The sequence below is a fragment of the Tursiops truncatus genome, chromosome 2 (genome assembly GCF_011762595.2).
Source record: "Tursiops truncatus isolate mTurTru1 chromosome 2, mTurTru1.mat.Y, whole genome shotgun sequence".
In the NCBI taxonomy this organism is placed as follows: Eukaryota; Metazoa; Chordata; class Mammalia; order Artiodactyla; family Delphinidae; genus Tursiops; species Tursiops truncatus.
Window position 1 is genome coordinate 150,947,116 of NC_047035.1, and position 22,948 is coordinate 150,970,063.

General features: G+C 45.8%; 1 protein-coding gene across 1 annotated transcript in view; it reads left to right on the forward strand.

Annotated features, from left to right (window-relative positions):
- Positions 1–22,948, forward strand: part of LOC109549652 (uncharacterized) — a 127,782-nt gene that overhangs the window by 85,592 nt on the left and 19,242 nt on the right. Inside the window, exon 14 of the transcript XR_012330347.1 lies at positions 2,907–2,973. The gene's annotated coding sequence lies outside the window, so the exon portion shown is untranslated. The remainder of the gene's footprint in view (positions 1–2,906; positions 2,974–22,948) is intronic.

A 22,948-nucleotide genomic window follows, 5' to 3' on the forward strand; every position in this document is an offset into this window, starting at 1 on the left:
TCCCCCCCGAGGCAAAGCCCTCAGCCCAGACGCGGGAGCCTTGTCACTTGGCTGTTTTATGTGGTTTGGAAGTGAATCGGGTTCTGGGTTTTGAGGCCAAGATACCCTTTTTTATTTAACTCCCCCCCCCTTTCCTCTTTGGTGAGCTTGTTATGACTGGTTTTGGAGCCTGGCTTACGGAGCGGGGAGAGTGTGCAGGCTGTGTGGGTGTCGGGGGCCTGACAGGGGGAGGCAGCCCGGAGGGGGCCTGCGGAGGCCCGGCACCCCTGCAGGGGGTGGGGGCTGCCTCCCCAAGGGCAGGAGGAGGGGCGGTGGCGTCGTCCCACCTGGCCGGGGTTGGGGTTTAGGAGGTGGGGAGGTAGTACCCTCAGGTGCAGGTACTTTGCGTCTGTGAGTTAGATTGTTCTCTGGTGCAGACATCATTTATCCGCTCAACTGTTTCTCCTGTGCGGGGTCAATCGAGGCCCACCAGGACGAGAGACGCTTCAGGCGTGCCCTCGGCCAGCCCCAGGAGGCGGCTGGTGGTGGCCCAGCTGCCCTGGGCAGGCGCGGGGGGCTGAGCGCCAGGGGTTTCAGGGGCGCCCGGCGTGCACTGCCACCAGCATTCCACAGTGACCACAGCCCCGGAGAGGCTGAGGACGCGGTCCCAGACTAAACATGAGATGGGAAAGCCTGACTCTGAAAAATGGCTATTTTTACATCCCTCTTCCCCAAATTCCAAGGTGCTGAGATACGATTTAAAACAAAAAGAAACCAAAAAAAAAAAAAAAAAGGATAGGGGGAAAAAACCCCACCCACTAATGAAAGTTATTCGTTCTTTCAACATTTCTGTGGGGTGTTTTTACCCAGCAGCCCGTTGAAAGAATGCTGATTTTCGGGGGCCCACTCAGACCTACAAAATCCATCACAGGAACAGGCCTGGAACTCTGTATTTTTAACTGGCATCCAGCTGACTCTTGTGCAGCACGTCTGCTCATTGTGGGGCCTGCTGCCAGCCACTGGGCCAGGCACTGGAGACACCGGGTATTCAAATCCCAGGGAATTCACAGCCACGTGGAGACACTTACCACAAAAAGCAACCATTTAATATCCCTCATCCCAGTGGGATCCAGGCAGAGCCAGTGAAAGCTCTTGTTGGAGGATCTGGGGTTGGTTTTGCAGCCCCAGAACCGGGAGTTCCTCTGGGCCTTGGAGGCAGAAGACAGAAGGTTCTGGTTTCCAGGTGTGGGGTTGCCCCCAGCAGCCTGCGTCCAGCCCCCTTTCTCTGCAATGGCCCAGCCCCCAGCCCTTTCTCAGCAGGAGAAGTCAGGGTCACCGGGGACACTCCAGACAAGCTGGTGGCCCACTGAAAGGCCTCTTTCTTACAGCAAGTGAGTGCAAACCAGAGAGGGAAAGTGACTTAGCCCAGGTCGCCCAGCCAGGGTAACTGCAGAGCAGAAGCGAAACCGGCCTTGGGTCCCACAGCTGTGCTTTGGCCCAGCTGTATTTCCTGCAGAATTAAATTTTGAGAGCAGAAGTGACCTCAGAGATCTTTACGGTCCACCTTGAGTGTCTCAGTAAGGAGCCTGAGGCCAGGGAGGTGACACTCCTGCCCCAGGGCCACACAGCTCAGCAAACCTGGGCCAGAAAGGGGGCAGCCAGGCTGACAGGGCTGAGATCAGGCGGGTAGGGCCAGGCCTGGGTGCCAGGCAGCAGGCCGGACCATCGGTGCCCCCTTGTGGCCAAACACCAGAATGCCAGGCTTTCCCCCATGGCACCTTTCACCCCACAGGTCATCAGCCAGTGAGGCTAAGGGGGTCTGTGTGTATGGCAACTCCTCAAGTGGCTGGCCGGAATATTGGGGTGAATCCTTAGTTCATCCATGAGAGCTGCAGACACACGGAGGACCCCAAGCTTAAGGGAGGTTCCTGCTGAGGTTAAAAAGCTTAAGTCGGGGATCTCTCCTGGCTCAGGCTTCAGTAGTTACAGAGCCCAGGTGCCACTTCCCCCAGAGCAGCCCCTCGGCAGCCGCTCGGCCTGCTCGTTATCAGGCTGACTTTTCCAGGCAGGGGTGCTGCAGTGCTTGGTCCGTGGTGCTTCTAAGAGTCCGTGAAAACATTTCAACTTGAAGTTCTTCCAAAATAAAGAAGGAAGAAAATGAATATAATAATGATGAATATATAATAATCCAGCCTGTAATATGTAATAATCCTACAAACACAATCATGAAATATAATTTGTGTGTGTGTGTGTGTGTGTTTTAATGGGGCAGGAGACCATGAACACATGACATGCGTGACTCGGGCCCACGACAGTCACAATGCGGCCTGGAGCTCTTATGAAGGCAAAAAAATACATTTCCAGAGAAGGAACAAGATTAGGCCATCCTCGTTTGTTTACACAGAGTGGACTGTCTCATCTGTTCTCTGAGACATGCAGACAATCTTGAATAAATGGTGTAACCTCTCAGAACCTTCCCTCATCTGAAAAACAGAGAAGAAAGGAATATGTCCCCAATACAGCTCCTGTGATATACAGTAGAGTCTCAAGAAATGGGAGCTTAATAATAATATCACAGACTGGTAGCTTATGTCCCCCCAGATTCCTGTGTTGACGCCCTAACCCACACTGTGATGGTACGTGGAGGCGGGGCCTTGGGAGGTGATTAGGGGTAGATGAAGTCATGAGGGTCATGGGATTCGTTTTCTTACAAGAAGGGAGAGACCAGAGTTCCCTCCCTCCACCCTGTGAGGACACGTGGAGAAGACCGTTGTCTGCAAGCTGGGAAGTAGGCTCTCACCTGGGCCTGGCAGTGCCCAGGACAGTGAGAAACGAATGTGTGTTGTTTCAGCCCCTGGCCTGTGCTGTTGTGTTGCGTTGTGACAGCCCGAGATGAGAAGAATAACCTCCATCGTTATTCTTTGCAGGACTGACTGCCAGGCGGGAGGAAAAGCAGACTCATTTGCTTCGATTCCAAGGAGAGAATGAAGGCCAGTAAGTAAGAGCTTCACCGTCATCTCAGAGCAAAGCCTGAGGTGTGCAAAGAGGGGACAGACGCCGTCTAGAAGTGGCCAGTCCCGCGTGGCCGGGCGGGTGGGTGGTTAGAGCCTCCACTAAGGGTCGGGCCCAGGCCCATGTGCCGCCGTGGGAGGTACGGTGTGTGTGTGGGGAAGGAGGACATCTCCCTCTGCAGGGGAGAGAGGACCAGGCTTCGGGGGAGTCACAGAGGGCCTGGAGGGTCTACTCTGTGTCCCTCTGGGTGGCAGTCTGTCGCCGACCACCAGCATGGCGGGGCTGATTGCTGAAGTGGAAGTTGCCCTGATTTATCTCTGGTTTTCGCTGACTCTCTGGCTTGAGGATAGGGTGCTGTGGCCTGTTTCACCCTCCAGGCACTGTGGACGGGTCGTGAGACTGGGTCGCTTTGCCAGGACACCCTGATCACTGTTGGTTCAAAGGTCAGAAACCCCAAAGGGCAGCTGAACTTGTGGCAACTGTGGAGACAAGCTGTTGTGGTCTGCGAGCTTAGGAACCTTCTGCAGCACAGGACCATCTTAACCATTTCCCGACCGTTCCTCCCTGGCATTCTCTCTTTTCAGTTTTCCGTGGAACCAGGGGTTGGCAGACTGTGGCCCATGAGCCAATTCTGGCCCACCACCTATTTTTGTAAATACAGTTTTATTGGAACACAGCCATGAAATTCATCTGTGGTTGACTTTGCCCTGTAATGACACAGTAGAGTAGTTGCAACATATGTTCCAAAAAAGTGAAAATGTTCACTAGCTGGTTCTTTACAGAAAAAGTTTGTCAACCTCTGCTCTAAACCACAGGCAGTACCTAGCTACCCCCAGACTTATTATGTAAAAATAATGAATCCTCCTTTGTGTAAGACAAGAGGTCAGCTTTCTGTTATTCACAGCCTGATTGATATAATAATACTTACACTTGAGGTACATAGAGTTTACACAGCTATGGGAGCATAGCAGAGCAACTTAGGGGAAATTAAGAAAAAAGCACACCCCAAATTCTCTTCATTGGAAGAAGGAGCATGGTCATCCAACTGGACATAGTCCTACATAACTCCAGGAGGCTCTATTCACACGGTAGTCTGGGTGGAGTTGTGAAGTACACAGCCTGGGCAGCTGTACATGGCAGCCCTGTAGCCCTGCCTTCATCCATTCATTCAACCAGTATGTGTGGATTATCTCTGTGCCAGATACTGGGGAAGGTGAATGTAACATGGTCCCCAAAACAGCTATACTCCAATAAAAATTAATTTTAAAAAAATGGTCTCAGGGCTTCCCTGGTGGCGCAGTGGTTGAGAGTCCGCCTGCTGATGCAGGGGACACGGGTTCGTGCCCCGGTCCGGGAAGATCCCACATGCCGTGGAGCGGCTGGGCCCGTGAGCCATGGCCGCTGAGCCTGCGCGTCCGGAGCCTGTGCTCCGCAACGGGAGAGGCCACAACAGTGAGAGGCCCGCGTACCGCAAAAAAAAAAAAAAAAAAAAGGGTCTCAGATCTTTAGAATCTTACAGTACAGAGGAAGTAAACCAAATATTGCTATGTTAGGGACAGAACTACATCCCCCTTACCCCCAGTTCACGTTGAATCTATAACTCCCAACGTGACTGCATTTGGAGATGGGGTCTTTAACCAAGCTTTGGGGTAAGTGTCCTTGAAGGCAAACATAATTCAGCACGTAGCTTAGCTCTGAGCCTGTGGGACAAGGACATGCTGGTCTGCCAGTCTACATTCGGACGGTGAGCCATGGCTGGCACCTTCCCTAAGTTCAGGCGGGTGCACCCAACCCTGAGATTTTCCTTGACTGATGTGCTGTTTGAGAAGCAGGAACAGACCTGGGAGATGTGAATTCAGTTGCCTGGATTTCTTTCTTTCTTTTTTTTTTTTAATATTTATTGATTTTTATTTTTGGCTGTGTCAGGTCTTACTTCATTGCAGTGCACAGGCTTCTCTCTAGTTGTGATGTGCAGGCTCTAGAGCACGTGGGCTCTGTAGCTTGCAGTACATGGGCTCTTAGTTGTGGCTCGAGCGCTCAGTAGTTGTGGCACGTGGGCTTAGTTGCCCCCGCAGCATGTGGGATCTTAGTTCTCTGACCAGGGATCGTACCCACATCCCCTGCATTGCAAGGCAGATTCTTAGCCACTGGCCCACCAGGGAAGTCCCAGTTGCCCGGATTTCTTCTCTCTGGTCTAAATCAAAAGGCCCTCATCTATCTGGGGGAGTAAAATGCTGACAGGCCCTGATGGGTCTCCGGGCTCACTTAGGCCGTGTACCTGACCTGTTCCAGGTGAAGTGTGTTGGACTTTAAGCTTCCGTCTCCCTTTGAATGCTTGATTTCCTGAGAATATGCTATTTTGGAAAATAGTGTTTTCTTTCCCTCAGCTCAGATGGGAACTCTTTCTGCTGCCCCTCCTGTCTCCCCGCTCCTTAAATGTTGGCGTGAGGCCGTGTCAGAGAAAATGTGGCCTCTGCTCTGCCCAGCGGCCGGTCCTCCTACAAGTCCAGTGTCCTGCAGCGCCAGAACTGAGTCAGGTTAGGTTGTCCCAAAGGAGGACAAGAGAGCAAGGACATGACATCTGGCTCCAAGGGGGACACAGACATGCCTCGGCCCTCGTGGCAGAAAGGTCCTTCTCCTCCCTCCTGTATTACGTGCACAGCAGGTGCCCAGGGAGGCTGGTCCAAGCCTTAGGTGAGGACGCATCTTCTTGGCCAGCAGAGCTGGGGCAAAGTCTAGAAGGAGGTTGCATTTTGCACACCTTATCCCCAAACCTGCACAGGGTCTTGCTGACGTTTCAGCCTGGTCTTGAGGGAATGCTACAGGTGGAACCGGGGTCCTAAGCTGAGTGAAGGGGGTGGTCAACCAGCTCCATGTCTTGATCCCTTTACTGTGTGTGTGTGTGTGTGTGTGTGTGTGTGTGTGTGTGTGTGTGTGTGTGAGTGTGTGTGTGTGTGTGTGTGTGTGAGAGAGAGAGAGAGAGAGAGAGAGAGAGACTGACTGCCATTTTCCCAGGAACTCAGGCTTAAATTCACGAGACCACCATCCAGACTTAATGCAGTCATTCTGTCAGTCCAGTTGCTTTACATCTGAGCTGGAGGGCACAACCTTCCTCACTGTTGTCCCTCACTGCCACCTCTCCTTCCCCCTCCCCCACTCCTCAAAGAAACTTTAACGGGCCTCGCATCTCGTGCCTCCAGCCTCTGCATCTGTTTGTCTGTCTCCCAGCTCCTGTTATTCCCTAAAATCCCTCAGAAGGTCCCCTCCGCCTCCAGAATAAATTTCCCTGCCCTCCTTCCTTTCCACTGTATTTCCTGATGCCACGTCACACATGTCCTAGGCCACAGTAGGTGGCCTTTACTGTGTTCCCTGGCGGTCCCTTTGTGGGCCCCCAACACCCATTTCACCCCAGTGATTAGTCTAAGCAAATCTCCATCACTTCATTGCCAGCAATTGGTTCAGGAATGAACATTAGTCCACATCTGCCCAATGTCTGCTGAGTGGGCGGTGGGGCAGGGCTGGGGGGAGCTGCAGAAAGATGAGGGATGTCTGTTAGGGAGATTTAGGGAAAGTTTCCCCCATCCTAAAAGAGAACCCCAGAAAAGAGATGATATCACTTAGGTCCTGGAGGGGACCTAAGAGCTTTGCTTTCCCCTCCCAACACCCAGCTCAGAACCGTGTATTGGACATGTAATACATTTCTACTAGATAAGGCATAGACAGATAAATGATAGACATAGATAGATGGATGACAGATAGATACATAGACACACAGACGTGATGGATGGATGCATGGATGGCTAGGTGGAAGGAAGGGAGGGAGGGAAGAAGGAGGGGAGAAGGGGGGGAAGGAGGGAACATCAATAACATGGACAGCTGTTATCTCTGGCCTTGTGGAATGCTATTGGAGCCAGGTTAAAGGTCCTGGCTAGATAAGGGACGAAGATGGTGGAGCAGAAGGACGTGCGCTCACTCCCTCTTGTGAGAACGCCAGAGTCACGGCTAGCTGCTGGACAGTCATCGACAGGAGGACACTGGAGCTCACCAGAAAGGGTACCCCACAACCAAAGACAAAGGAGAAGCCACAATGAGACAGTAGGAGGGGTGTAGTCACAGTAAAATCAAATCCCATAACTGCTGGGTGGGTGACTCACAGACTGGAGAACACTTACACCACAGAAGTCCAACTACTGGAGTGAAGGTTCTGAGCACCACATCAGGCTTCCCAACCTGGGGTTCCGGCAACGGGAGGAGGAATTCCTAGAGAATCAAACTTTGAAGCCTAGTGGGATTTGATTGCAGGACTTTGACAGGACTGGGGGAAACAGAGACTCCACTCTTGGAGGGCACACGCAAAGTCATGTGCGCATCGGGACCCAGGGGAAGGAGTAGTGACCCCAGGGGAGACTGAGCCAGACCTATCTGCTAGTGTTGGAGGGTCTCTTGCAGAGGTGGGGGGTGGCTGTGGCTCACCGTGGGGTCGAGGACACTGGTGGTGGAGGTTCTGGGAAGTACTCCTTGGCATGAGCCCTCCCTGAGTCTGTAATTGGCCCCACCAAAGAGTCCAGGTAGGCTCCAGTGTTGGGTCGCCTCAGGCCAAACAACCAACAGGGAGGGAATCCAGCCACACCCATCAGCAGTCAAGCAGATTAAAGTTTTACTGAGCTCTGCCCACCAGAGAAACAGTCAGCTATACCCACCACCAGTCCCTCCCATCAGGAGACTTACACAAGCCTCTTAGATAGTCTCATCCACCAGAGGGCAGACAACAGAAGCAAGAAGAACTACAGTCCTGCAGCCTGTGGAACAAAAACTACGTTCACAGAAAGATAGACAAGATGAAAAGGCAGAGGGCTATGTACCATATGAAGGAACATGATAAAACCCCGGAAAAACAACTAAATGAAGTGGAGATAGGCAACCTTCCAGAAAAAGAATTCAGAATAATGATAGTGAAGATGATCCAGGACCTCAGAAGAAGAACGGAGGCAAAGATCGAGAAGATTCAAGAAGTGTTTAACAAAGACCTAGATTTAAAGAACAAACAAACAGAAATGAACAATACAATAACTGAAATGAAAACTACACTAGAAGGAATCAATAGCAGAATAACTGAGGCAGAATAACGGATAAGTGACCTGGAAGACAGAATGGTGGAATTCACTGTTGCGGAACAGAATAAAGAAAAAAGAATGAAAAGAAATGAAGACAGCCTAAGAGACCTCTGGGACAACATTAAACGCAACAACATTCACATTATCGAGGTCTCAGAAGGAGAAGAGAGAGAGAAAGGACCTGAGAAAATAGTTGAAGAGATTATAGTCAAAAACTTCCCTAACATGGGAAAGGAAATAGCCACCCAAGTCCAGGAAGCGCAGCGAGTCCCAGACAGGATAAACCCAAGGAGAAACATGCCGAGACACATAGTAATCATATTGGCAAAAATTAAAGACAAAGAAAAATTCTTGAAAGCAGCAAGGGAAAAATGACAAATAACATACAAGGGAACGCCCATAAGGTTAACAGCTGATTTCTCAGCAGGAACTCTACAAGCCAGAAGGGAGTGGCATGATATACTTAAAGTGATGAAAGGGAAGAACCTACAACCAAGATTACTCTACCCAGCAAGGATCTCATTCAGATTCGATGGAGAAATCAAAAGCTTTACAGACAAGCAAAAGCTAAGAGAATTCAGCACCAGCAAACCAGCTCTACAACAAATGCTAAAGGAACTTCTCTAAATGGGAAACACAAGAGAAGAAAAGGACCTACGAAAACAAACCCAAAACAATTAAGAAAATGGTCATAGGAACATACATAGCAATAATTACCTTAAGCGTGAATGGATTAAATGCTCCAACCAAAAGACACAGGCTTGCTGAATGGATACAAAAACAAGACCCATATATATGCTGTCCACAAGAGACCCACTTCAGACCTAGGGACATATACAGACTGAAAGTGAGGGGATGGAAAAAGATATTCCATGAAATGGAAATCAAAAGAAAGCTGGAGTAACAATACTCATATCAGATAAAATAGACTTTAAAATAAAGAAAGTTACAAGAGACAAGGAAGGACGCTACATAATATAAAGGGATCAATCCAAGAAGAAGATATAACAATTATAAATATATATGCACCCAACATAGGAGCACCTCAATACATAAGGCAACTGTTAATAGCTATAAAAGAGGAAATCGACAGTAAGACAATAATGGTGAGGGACTTTAACACCTCACACCAATGGACAGATCATCCCAAATGAAAATAAATAAGGAAACAGAAGCTTTAAATGACACAATAGACCAGATAGACTTAATTGATATTTATAGGACATTCCATCCAAAAACAGATTACACTTTCTTCTCAAGTGCGCATGGAACATTCTCCAGGAGAGATCACATCTTGGGTCACAAATCAAGCCTCAGTAAATTTAGGAAAATTGAAATCATATCAAGCATCTTTTCTGACCACAGTGCTATGAGATTAGAAATGAATTACAGGGAAAAAATGTAAAAAACACAAACATATGGAGGCTAAACAATACGTTACTAAATAACCAAGAGATCACTGAAGAAATCAAAGAGGAAATAAAAAAATACCTAGAGACAAATGACAATGAAAACACAACGATCCAAAACGTATGGGATGCAGCAAAAGCAGGTCTAAGAGGGAAGTTTATAGCTCTACAAGCCTACCTCAAGAAACAAGAAAAATCTCAAATAAACAATCTAACCTTACACCTAAAGGAACTAGAGAAAGAAGAACAAACAAAACCCAAAGTTAGCAGAAGGAAAGAAATCATAAAGATCAGATCAGAAATAAATGAAATAGAAACAAAGAAAACAATAACAAAGATCAATAAAACTAAAAGCTGGTTCTTTGAGAGGATAAACAAAATTAATAAACCATTAGCCAGACTCATCAAGAAAAAGAGGGAGAGGACTCAAATCAATAAAATTAGAAATGAAAAAGGAGAAGTTACAACAGACAGTGCAGAAATACAAAGCATCCTAAGAGACTACTACAAGCAACTCTATGCCAATAAAATGGACAACCTGGAAGAAATGGACAAATTCTTCGAAAGGTATAAACTTCCAAGACTGAACCAGGAAGAAATAGAAAATATGAACGGACCAATCACAAGTAATGAAATTGAAACTGTGATTAAAAATCTTCCAACAAACGGAAGTCTGGGCCCGGTTGGCTTCATAGGTGAATTCTGTCAAACATTTAGAGAATAGCTAACACCCATCCTTCTCAAACTCTTCCAAAAAATTTTAGAGGAAGGAACACTCCCAAACTCATTCTGTGAGGCCACCATCACCCTGATACCAAAACCAGACTAAGATACTACAAAAAAAGAAAATTACAGACCAATATCACTGATGAATATAGATGCAAAAATTCTCAACAGAATACTAGCAAACAGAATCCAACAACACATTAAAAGGATCATACACCACAGTCAAGTGGGATTTATCCCAGGGATGCAAGGATTCTTCAATATACACAAATCAATCAATATGATACACCATATTAACAAATTGAAGAATAAAAGCCATATCATCATCTCAATAGATGCAGAAAAAGCTTTTGACAAAATTCAACACCCATTTATGATAAAAACTCTCCAGAAAGTGGGCATAGAGGGAACCTACCTCAACATAATAAAGGCCATATACCACAAACCCACAGCAAACATCATTCTCAATGGTGAAAGACTGAAAGCATTTCCTCTAAGATCAGGAACAAGACAAGGATGTCCACTCTCACCACTATTATTCAACATAGCTTTGGAAGTCCTAGCCATGGTAATCAGAGAAGAAAAAGAAATAAAAGGAATACAAATTGGAAAAGAAGAAGTAAATCTGTCACTGTTTGCAGATGACATGATACTATACTTGGAGAATCCTAAAAATGCCACCAGAAAACTACTAGAGCTAATCAATGAATTTGGTAAAGTTGCAGGATACAAAATTAATGCACAGAAATCTCTGGCATTCCTATACACTAATGATGAAAAATCTGAAAGAGAAATTAAGGAAACACTCCCATTTACCATTGCAACAAAAAGAATAAAATACCTAGGAATAAACCTACCTAGGGAAACAAAAGACCTGTATGCAGAAAACTATAAGACACTGATGAAAGAAATTAAAGATAATACCAACAGATGGAGAGATATGCCATGTTCTTGGATTGGAAGAATCAATATGTGAAAATGACTATGCTACCCAAAACAATCTACAGATTCAATGCAATCCCTATCAGATTACCAATGGAATTTTTTACAGAGCTAGAACAAAAAATCTTAAAATTTGTATGGAGCCACAGAAGACCCCGAATAGCCAAAGCAGTCTTCAGGGAAAAAAATGGAGCTGGAGGAATCAGACTCCCTGACTTCAGACTATACTACAAAGCTACAGTAATCAAGACAATATGGTACTGGCACAAAAACAGAAACATAGATCAATGGAACAGGATAGGAAGCCCAGAGATTAAACCCACACACCTATGGTCAACTAATCTATGACAAAGGAGGCAAGGGTATATAATGGAGAAAAGACAGTCTCTTCAATAAGTGGTGCTGGGAAAACTGGACAGCTACATGTTAAAGAAGGAAATTAGAACACTCCCTAACACCAAACACAGAAATAAACTCAAAATGGATTAGAGACCTAAATGTAAGACCGGACACTATAAAACTCTTAGAGGAAAACATAGGAAGAACACTCTGTGACATAAATCACAGCAAGATCTTTTTTGATCCATCTCCTAGAATAATGGAAATAAAAACAAAAATAAACAAATGGGACCTAATGAAACTTCAGAGCTTTTGCACAGCAAAGGAAACCATAAACAAGATGAAAATAAAACCCTCAGAATGGGAGAAAATATTTGCAAACGAATCATCAGACAAAGGATTAATCTCCAAAATACATAAACAGCTCATGCAGCTCAATATTAAAGAAACAAACAACCCAATCCAAAAATGGGCAGAAGACCTAAATAGACATTTCTCCAAAGAAGACATACAGATGGCCAAGAAGCACATGAAAAGCTGCTCAACATCACTAATTATTAGAGAAGTGCAAATCAAAACTACAGTGAGGTATCACCTCACACCAGTTAGAACGTGCATCATCAGAAAATCTACAAACAACAAATGCTGGAGAGGGTGTGGAGAAAAGGGAACCCTCTCGCACTGTTGATGGGAATGTAAATTGATACAGCCACTATGGAGAGCGGTATGGAGGTTCCTTAAAAAACTAAAATTAGAATTACCATATGATCCAGCAATCCCACTATGGGCATATGCCCAGAGAAAACCATAATTCAAAAAGACACGTGCACCCCAATGTTCACTGCAGCACTGTTTACAATAGCCAGGTCACGGAAGCAACCTAAATGCCCATTGACAGACGAATGGATAAAGAAGGTGTGGTACATATATACAATGGAACATTACTCAGCCATTAAAAGGAACAAAATTGGGTCATTTGTTGAGACGTGGATGGACCTAGAGACTGTCATACAGAGTGAAGTAAGTCAGAGAGAAAAACAAATATCGTATATTAACGCATGTATGTGGAACCTAGAAAAATGGTACAGATGAACCGGTTTGCAGGGCAGAAGTTGAGACACAGATATAGAGAACAAACGTATGGACACCAAGGGAGGAAAGCCGCGGGGGAGTGGGGGTGGGGGTGTGATGAATTGGGCAATTGGGATTGACATGTATACACTGATGTGTATAAAATTGATGACTAGGTCTTCCCTGGTGGCGCAGTGGTTGAGAGTCCGCCTGCTGATGCAGGGGACACGGGTTCGTGCCCCGGTCCAGGAAGATCCCACATGCCGTGGAGCGGCTGGGCCCGTGAGCCATGGCCGCTGAGCCTGCGCGTCCGAAGCCTGTGTTCTGCAATGGGAGAGGCTGCCGCAGTGAGAGGCCCACGTACCGCAAAAAAAAAAAAAAAAAAAAAATTGATGACTAGTAACTGTAATAAGTACTGTATAAAAATGTAAATAAAACAAAATTAGAAAGAAAACAAAACTAGTACTAAACTTTCTTTGGGTTATTTGTATGGAAATATGTGAATATAAATGTTTCAGACGTTACATGAAATTCCTAAAAATCTTATATGTTCTGGTATAATGTTATAAGTCATAGTTCTAGTTATTATTTTAAAATGTATATCTCAGAAATAACTAAATTTCCTTGTCAATTGCATTATTATGAACTTTCATTAAATCTTTAACCATGGTCATTTTTAAGTCTTTTGTCAATTACAGACAGTTCTGGGTGTACTCTGATGCTTTTGCAAAAATGTTCCTATAAAAGGGTTTCATCTTCAAGGAATTCATGGAAAAGACTGACAAGTACAGGTTTCTGGTAACTGACTATACTGCTGAACTGAATGAATAAGCATTTTCAGAACTCTAATGGAAAACTGATGAATTCATAAAAGTGCTAACAAAAGATCAAGATGAAAAAAAATTAATTACATGGGACTGAGTGAACTGATGAGGATGATTATAATTTTTGTGACTTTCTGTTTGAATAAAAAAAAAAAAACTATAACAGAAAAAAAAAAGTCCTGCCTGCACTGGGCAGGGGCTGGGTCCCCACTCTGGCTGTAGCTTCCTGAGCACCATGAGAAATACTCCTGACCCCGGGTACCTGCCTTCCTCAGTGTCCCCCCCAGGAACCAGCCCAGGTGGGCATTCTGATCTCCTAAGAGGACCAGATGTCCCAGTTTGGGCAAAAGGACCTCCTGAGGAAATAAGGTGCAGCTGAGGGTTCAGCCTGGCAAATCCCCAGAAGGGAGAGAAGCATCCCCATCCTGCCATGCACTCGGATGCAGCCGCTCCCCAAGTTACAGTTTTATTCTGCTGTTTTCAGTGCAGAAAATGGCAGCATGCCCTCTCCTTTACTTTATGAAGCTGCTCAAGGGCCAGGCTTTACCAGGGGCCTGGATTCACTTGGAAATATAAAAAACACCAGAGGAAACTCAATCCACGGTGGCCTGCCCTTGTTCACTGGTAAGACAGAGATTTATGCAACGTCTCTGGATCTCTTCCAGTCATCTGTCACTTCCTTCAGCCATTGGAAGGAACATCCTGAGGGAAATAATGATTCACACCGGGGCTGTGATCAGAGCCATCTGTCCGCACCAAGTCCATACGCTTACAGTGTATTCCTGAGGTTCAGACGCTTGGCTGCATCTGGAAGTCGACACAGACGGCAGCAGAGAGAAAGTGTTATTCTTTGTAGCCAGGAGCCGGGAATCAACGTTCCAAGGACTCCAGCCTCAGAAGCCTGGCTCCCTGCGATTCCTCCAGAAAGCACGGAGCACGGTCCACGACAGCAAATGGCCTCAGCTGTGCCTGGCATCGCGAGGCTGCATACATCTCCCTAAAGTACTAGACGTCAAGGACATTTCACTAAACAGGGCCTAGAAGCTAAAATCCGAGAGCCTGGTGAAGAGGAAACCGCAGCAGGCAGAGCAGTGGTCCCCAAAGTGTGGGTCTTCCCGACACCCCTCCAGCAGCAGCCGCGTTCCCCTGGAACCTACTGGAAATGCAGATTTTTGGACCTCACCCCAGACCGACTGAATCAGGTTCTCTGGGGTTGGGGGCCCAGCAGTCTGTTTTAACAAACCTCCCAGGTGACTCAGATCCATGCAAAAGTTTGGGAACCACTGGAACAGAAGCTGAGGAAAGCCCATGATCACCTCTATCTCCTTCCTGGCAGATCAGGGTGTGGGACTGGATATTTTAGGTCCGTTTGACCCCAACCCTGGAAATGCCAGCCTAGCTGCTTTCAGGCATTACTCCCTGACGGAAGACAGTGCTTAGTAGGTAGCAGACTATGCTACATATTTTAATAAATGCCGATTTTTAAGCCACATTTTTGCTTGGCAAATGGTGTGTCCTAAGTTTATGTTCAATAGACACCACCATGTTGAATCACGACCATCAGATTTGCAAAATACTCCTTTCTTGTGTTAGTCAAGGTTCTCCCCGGAAACAGAACCAATGGGATATGCATATCCATGCAGACAGAGAGCAGGGGACTTATCACACAGAGCTCACTCGATTATGGAGGCAGAAAGTCCCACCATCTGTCTGCAAGCTGGAGACCCAGGGAGCTGGTGGTGTATTTCAGTCCAAACCTGGAGGCCTGGGGACCAGAGACACCAATAGTGTAAGTCCCAGTCAGAGGGCAGGAGAAAGCCCACGTCCAGCTCAGCAGTCAGGCAGAGAGTAGACGTCCCCTCCTCCCCGTCTTTGTTCTCTCCCGGCCATCGAAGGATTGGATGGTGCCCACACATTGAGGATAGTCATCTTCTTGACTCGACAGTGGTCTTCTTACTCTACTGATTCAAATGCTCATCTCTTGCAAAGAGAACCTCACAGACACCCCAGAATAATGTTGAACCTGCTACCTGGCATCCCTTGGCCCAGTCAAGGTGACCCATAAAATTAACCATCACATTCTTCATAGAATCCCTTCCTCCCAATCCACCCCGAGGCCTCCCACCCGTGAGTGTCACTCCAGGTAGTAACCAAACTCTGCTGGGACAAGTTTTCAACATCTCTTTCACCCCTGACTTGTTTCTTTCTCATCCAACTTTTGCCCAATAACTTAGAAATTTATTTTCCTCTCTCTCATTATTCGTTTTCTCTCTCCCACTCTTCTCCCATTTGGGGCACCAAACTGGACTTGCAGGTGACTCACAGGAGTCCTGGAGGCATACCTGTGACAAAAGGCACCACCTCCGTTTAAAGTCACATCGGTGGGACAACCCATGTTACAAACTTCTAAAACCAGAAGTGCCTTGGGCATCTCGGTAAAGGTTTCCTCCTCCTGCTTTCTCTCAAGTTCAATATAAACCAAATGCCTGTCTTTGAAATTGTTTTGTTTAGTCTCGAGTGCATTCGGTCCTCATCCTTCACCATCCAGCCTTTGGACTCCGTCATGCTTCCATTTGCGGGTGACGGCCCCTCCCCGAGCAGTGTCCCCACAGCCCTGAGCAGAGCCCTCGAGTTTGCAGTCAGCTCGCTGCCTTGCTTTGGGTTTTATTCCTCTGTGACCAGGGCAGACCCTAGCAGGATGCTCTAACCATCACAGGCAATCAGTTAAACCGATTACATGTTTCTAAAACACAAAGGAACACGTTGTTGCAGGCTGGGCTGGGAGCTTGTCATATTTGTTTCTGTAAAGCAATGTGTTCAACTAAGAACCAAAGTCCCCCGTCTGGTTCCTCGTGATTAGTTTCCTTGTGATTAGAAATGTCATTCGGTTTGATCAGGTCTCCGCGATTGTGCGGCCCTTGTTTTAGAGGCATGTGGAGTTGATCCTGGGGCTGCCTTTCAGGTGTGGCTCCCTGGCTTACAGGTGTGGAGGTTGATGTCCTCAAGCCTTGCAGGTAATATTGCTCTAATCGGTGCCCTGTATGTCAGAAACAGCACCCTACTGTCAGCCTGTTCTGAGAGCTTTGGCCAGTCTTCTCTTGTGAGATGCCAAGGGCAGTTGGTAGAACTGGTAATCCCGACAAGCAGGACCCGGTGCCCCACCCATCTTCCACTAGCTCTCTCTCCTTTTCCCCTCCTCCGTGCCTCCACCTTCCACCCTCTCGCTGTGCTACCCTTATCCCTTTTCAGGTGGTTATTAAGTAGAACTAACTCCTATTTTTGCTGTACACTCTTTGCTTTTTTAAAAGAAGCAAGGGACCCCTCTGACTCTCCAGAAAAAAAGGGGGGGAAAAAAGTAATGATTAGATTCTTTGAAGGTAGCTTGTGATGATTTTTTTTTCCTACAGCTCAATTAATTTCAGTTTTTTTAATCATCTGTCCGTGTTCTGCATGGTATAGATCCCCAGAGGCTCATAGGCAAAATCTCTTGCTCCCTGCGTGGCCCAATCTGGCCCTTTGTAAAAGTCTCCTCCAGGTCTTTGGAAACAGTAAGCATAAGAAGGGATTAGAGTAAACACTTCACACGTGTAAAATTAAACTTCAGTCTCTTGTTTCTGCGTTTGGGAGAAAAGTATGAAACAAGAGAAACTGCATCAATGAGTCTTTTGCATCTTCACACTCACTCCTGCCAATAATTCAAGTCCTTATAAAGCTTTGTAAACTATACAACACCATGGATATAAAAATGAATGCAATCGTATTTATTAACCCCAGACCTGAGAAACAGAAGCAAGGTCATCTCTCTCTTTCCCTCCTAAGAGTAGAGTTGGAGCTTCCTTCCTGTTTGGGGCTCATGACCCTCACCTGCCCTGTTTCCAGTTGCAGTTCCTGTGTCTGCTCCCTGAGAAGTGATCTCAGATCCTTCAGGGCCAGGATTTGTGTTTGTTTGGGATGTTGCTTTTGGGTTTTGGTGGGTTTTTTTGGTATCCTCAGTGCCCAGCAGAGAGCTGAAAATAGAATAACTGGTTAAAACAAGAAAGAAAAAAAGGATAGATGTATGGATGTGGGAAGGAAGGATGGATGAATGGATGGAAAGTTGGATGGAAGGGAGGGAGGGAGGGGTAAGTGGACCAAGGGGCTGAGAGAATGTTCTGCTTCTCATCTCATCCAGTGCCCTGCCTCTACCACAGCAGAATGAGCCTCGGGATTTGGTGAACAACGAGAAGCAGTGGGAGTGTTCTCTGTAGATCATGCAGAAAGCAGAGAGCTAAGCCACTTGCACACCCAGCTCAGAGTTCAGCTGCCAATTCTCATCTCTGAGGTCTGTGGTTCCTGAGAACTACACACCTAGAGACCAGCTGTTGGGAAGTCAAATTCTATACGGGGAAGGAACTGTGTGTGAGAGAGAGACTTGTCACGAATCTCTCCTCCCTTTATTTGTGGTTTTGAGACATTAGGCTTTTAGGAGGCACCCTGTTTAGATGGGGCCAACTTAGGACATATTTGCATTCAAACTGCCAGAGATCACCAGACTTCGACTCCAACATAACATGGGCTTAGCTGTCGATGCATATGGTACTCACACTGAGGAAAGAGGAAGCAAAGTCTCCGGGACCTGGAAGTCTTTTCCAGGCCATTACAGGGAGAACAGTCAATGCTGTGGGGCCGCCGAGGGTGGGAAAGCAATCAGCCTGCTAGCACTCCCCTGGGACAGCATAGCTGTTCACAACGTGAGCTGGTGAGCTTCGTGCCGGGAGCCAGGTTTAGGCTCATTTTCCCGAATAAAGGAACTCAAATGCTTAAACGTGAGGGGTGTTACCCCCGGAAGGAAAGCAGCCCAGGAGAGGAAATGGGCTTGCAAAGGCATCCTTTGTGTCTGCAAGAACTTGTTAAAAGATAAACTGAGGAATATTAAAAATTGTAAGAGTTTATTTGAGGAAACGGAGTCAAGTCTAGCAGCGTCCGTCTAGCTGTACAAAATGAGAGACTTTGATAGGCCAGGGGGAGCCAGGTTAAGGAAGTTATTTTAGGCAAAAAAAGCGGCTTGGTTACTGCAAGGTCACTTTTCTTTAGGGAGTGCAGGGGTCTGTCAGGCAGATTGTGTAACTAGTGCTGGTCAGGTGGTTCCTGATTGACTGCTCTGGGTTCAGTTCTGGGAGGCTGGAAACTGTAATTATGTCTCGGTTTGGTGACGTGGGGCTTAGCATAAGTGGCTTTATTGGGGTCTGTTGTCTTGCTTTTAACAAATGCCAAAGCTCATCTAGGAGTATCGATGGGTCACCCCATGTAGTATCTCTGTGCAGGCATCAGTGAGGGCAGGAGGGAGGGAGGAGACTTCACCTCCTTTGAGGGAGATGGGGACACAGGCAGCCAGGAGACCCACTCTTTCCTGCCCCTCCCCTTGTTTCCACCTGCAGAGGTTGGGCAGTGCCCAGGAACCTGAGGCCAGTCTTCCTGCTGTGAAATGGTTCCTCCAGTTATAGGAACACACTTTGATCTCTCCAACGGCTGGGATTTGGAAGCTGGGGACTTTGGAAGGTTCACAGTCATCCAGGGAGTAAGTCACACCAAAGCAGGAGAGGCCAAGCAATGGAAGGGATCTTACCTGACGTTTTCCTTCCGATGAGATGCAGGCCAGCCCTGGGAGCCACACAGCACACAGCACGCTCAGGGCCTTTAAAGCCTAGTTTATCTAAGGAAGTAGCCGCAGCCTGTTTCCTCGTCCATGAACGAGGTGGGTCAAAAAGAAGTGTTAGGGGCTTCCCTGGTGGCACAGTGGTTAAGAATCCGCCTGCCAATGCAGGGGACACGGGTTCAAGCCCTGGTCCAGGAAGATCCCACGTGCCACGGAGCAACTAAGCCCGTGCGCCACAACTACTGAGCCTGTGCTCTAGAGCCCGCGAGCCACAACTGCTGAGCCCGTGTGCCACAACTACTGAAGCCCACGCACCTAGAGCCCGTGCTCTGAGACAAGAGAAGCCACTGCAATGAGAAGGCTGCGCACCGCAACAAAGAGTAGCCCCCGCTCGCCGCAACTAGAGAAAGCCTGCGCACAGCAATGAAGACCCAACACAGCCAAAAATAATTAATTTTTTTAAAAAAGTGTCAGCACATATTGTGGAATGAATACAAGATCTTAGAACCCAAAACACGACCTCATCGCCAATAGGAAGCTGAGAGGGATTCTTAAACAGAATCCACTTAATAACAGTCACACAGATCTCTTTTTTTTAAGATAATTCTACCCTTTGTCCCTCCTCTGCATTAAATTTTTGTTATGAATAAAAATGCTGAAACACATGGAGAATAACACCCGTGTGTTATTACATGTATATTAATGCCACATACGTATTCACCACCCAACATGAACAAATTGCAGCATTCTGTCATATTTGCTTCATGTCTTTTTTTTAAAACAAATGAAACCTCACAGAGTTGAAGTTCCCTTTGTTCCCATCCCCAAGTCACATGTCCCTTCCTCACACAGAGGTAACCACTGCGTGACACTGGCGTGTGGGTTCCATGATGTGTGTTCACTACACACGGGTATTCTTAGATAGACTGTTTTGTATTTCAATTTATACAAATGGATTCATACTACATGTAAATAAGGTTGGCAACATTTTTTCGTTTGCCATTATAATTTTTAGATCCATTAGTGGTAAGACATGTAACTCTTAATTCATCTTAACTGTCACGGAGTGTAAGCATTATGTGAATACATGAATATCTTGTACAACTTCTCCCCTACTGATGGGGTCTTTCACTATGACAAACACTGCGGCACTAAACATCCCCACTCATCTCCTTTTGATACATCTGAGCGTTTCTTTAAGGTACATTCGCTAAAGTAGAAATACCAGGGGGAATTGGATGAAAGCGGTCAAAAGGTACAAACTTCCAGTTACAAGTTAAATAAGTACTAGGAATGTAACGTACAACGTGATAGAGATAATTAATTGCTGTACATTGTATGAAAGTCGTTAAGAGAGTAAATCCTGAGTTTTCATCACAAGGAAAAACATTTTTTCTCTATTTCTTTTGTTTGTTTACATCTTTATTGGAGTATAATTGCTTTACAATGGTGTGTTAGTTTCTGCTTTATAACAAAGTGAATCAGTTATACATATACATATGTTCCCATATCTCTTCCCTCTTGCGTCTCCCTCCCTCCCACCCTCCCTATCCCAACCCTCCAGGCGGTCACAAAGCACCGAGCTGATCTCCCTGTGCTATGTAGCTGCTTCCCACTAGCTATCTACCTTACGTTTGGTAGTGTATATATGTCCGTGCCACTCTCTCGCTTTGTCACAGCTCACCCTTCCCCCTCCCCATATCCTCAAGTCCATTCTCTAGTAGGTCTGTGTCTTGATTCCTGTCTTACCCCTAGGTTCTTCATGACATTTTTTTTCCCTTAAATTCCATATATATGTGTTAACATACGGTATTTGTCTTTCTCTTTCTGACTTACTTCACTCTGTATGACAGACTCTAGGTCCATCCACCTCATTACAAATAGCTCAATTTCATTTCTTTTTATGGCTGAGTAATATTCCATTGTATATATGTGCCACATCTTCTTTATCCATTCATCTGATGATGGACACTTAGGTTGTTTCCATCTCCGGGCTATTGTAAATAGAGCTGCAATGAACATTTTGATACATGACTCTTTTTGAATTATGGTTTTCTCAGGGTATATGCCCAGTAGTGGGATTGTTGGGTCATATGGTAGTTCTATTTGTAGTTTTTTAAGGAACCTCCATACTGTTCTCCATAGTGGCTGTACCAATTCACATTCCCACCAGCAGTGCAAGAGTGTTCCCTTTTCTCTGCACCCTCTCCAGCATTTATTGTTTCTAGATTTTTTGATGATGGCCATTCTGACTGGTGTGAGATGATATCTCATTGTAGTTTTGATTTGCATTTCTCTAATGATTAGTGATGTTGAGCATTCTTTCATGTGTTTGTTGGCAGTCTGTATATCTTCTTTGGAGAAATGTCTATTTAGGTCTTCTGCCCATTTTTGGATTGGGTTGTTTGTTTTTTTGTTATTGAGCTGCATGAGCCGCTTATAAATTTTGGAGATTAATCCTTTGTCAGTTGCCTCATTTGCAAATATTTTCTCCTATTCTGAGGGTTCTATTTCTTTAATGTAACTGTATGAGATGATGGATATTCGCTAAATCTAAGGTTGTCATCATTTCACGATGTACACCTTAAACTTATACAGTGCCGTATGTCAACTATATCTCAACAAAACTGGAAGGGAAAAAAAAATTCCCCAACAAATAGAAATGCTGTGCACATGTGGTATAAGCACTTTTAACAGTACCATTTAATAGCTCTCCAAAACACAAGTACCAGTTTATATCCCCATTGGCAGTCTGTGAGTTCCCATTTACCCATACGATCTATCAACATTAAGTAACTGTCAGACCTTTTCATTTTCGTCAAGATATTGGTATATAACAGTATCATTTTGTTGAACTGTGTATTCACTAATTTGCATTTCTCTCTTCATTAGTGACCATCCTTTCCTGTCACGGGACATTTGAGGTTTCCGCTTTTGTAAATTTCTTGTTCATCGTCTTTGCCTGTTTTTTTTACTGGGTTGTTAATCTTTTTCTGAATGATTTATAAAACATCCTTATATATTTCGATCACCATTTATATCAGTGTTGCAAATGTCTTCTCCAAATCTGTTAGCTGCATGTTGAATTTTTTTTTAATTTTGTCGAAGTATAGTTGATTTACAGTGTTGTGTTAATTTCTGCTGTTCAGCAAAGTGACTCATTTATACACATATATATATTCTTTTTCATATTCTTTTCCATTATGGTTTATCACAGGATATTAAATATAGTTCCCTATGTGCACATTGAGTTTTAAAATGTAAACTGCGAGGACTTCTGAATCGATTACTCCTGAAATAGGTGGTCCTATCCCAAAGTCAGAAGAGAATCATTTACATGGCTGTAAGATCTACACACATCAGCAAAGCCACAGTACAGTCATACATACAACTTTTACATTTGAGGAGCACGTCTCAGTTTTCAAGGCATCTTCTAATCACCTAATTTTGGCCTCACAAAAACATCTGAGCCTAACAGGGCCTCATTTTCTCACTGCTAAGATTCAGTGGTTGATCATCAACATCCTTTCAATGATCAAAGTCTGACCTTTGATCCCTCTCCTGCAGCTGGGAAGACCCAGGCTCAGAGGGCTGGAGAGATGTCTTCAGCCTCACCCTACGGATGGGTCTAGACTGAAGAATCTTATGTCAATTACATCTCAGTAAAGATGGGGAGGGGTAGGTACTGGAGGCCCTAGAATCTTAGTCATCTGATCCCTTGGGCAGGGTCTCTCCGCATGTGGGTGGCATTGAGACCAGCATCAGGGACAGAGAGGCGGGAAGATGGGAATGTGAGACAGACATCACTTGACCATCTAAAACCCAGAGGAGATGACAGTGGCCCCTCTGACTCCCATAGGATGAAGCTCACACACACACACACCCAAGTAAGAAAAG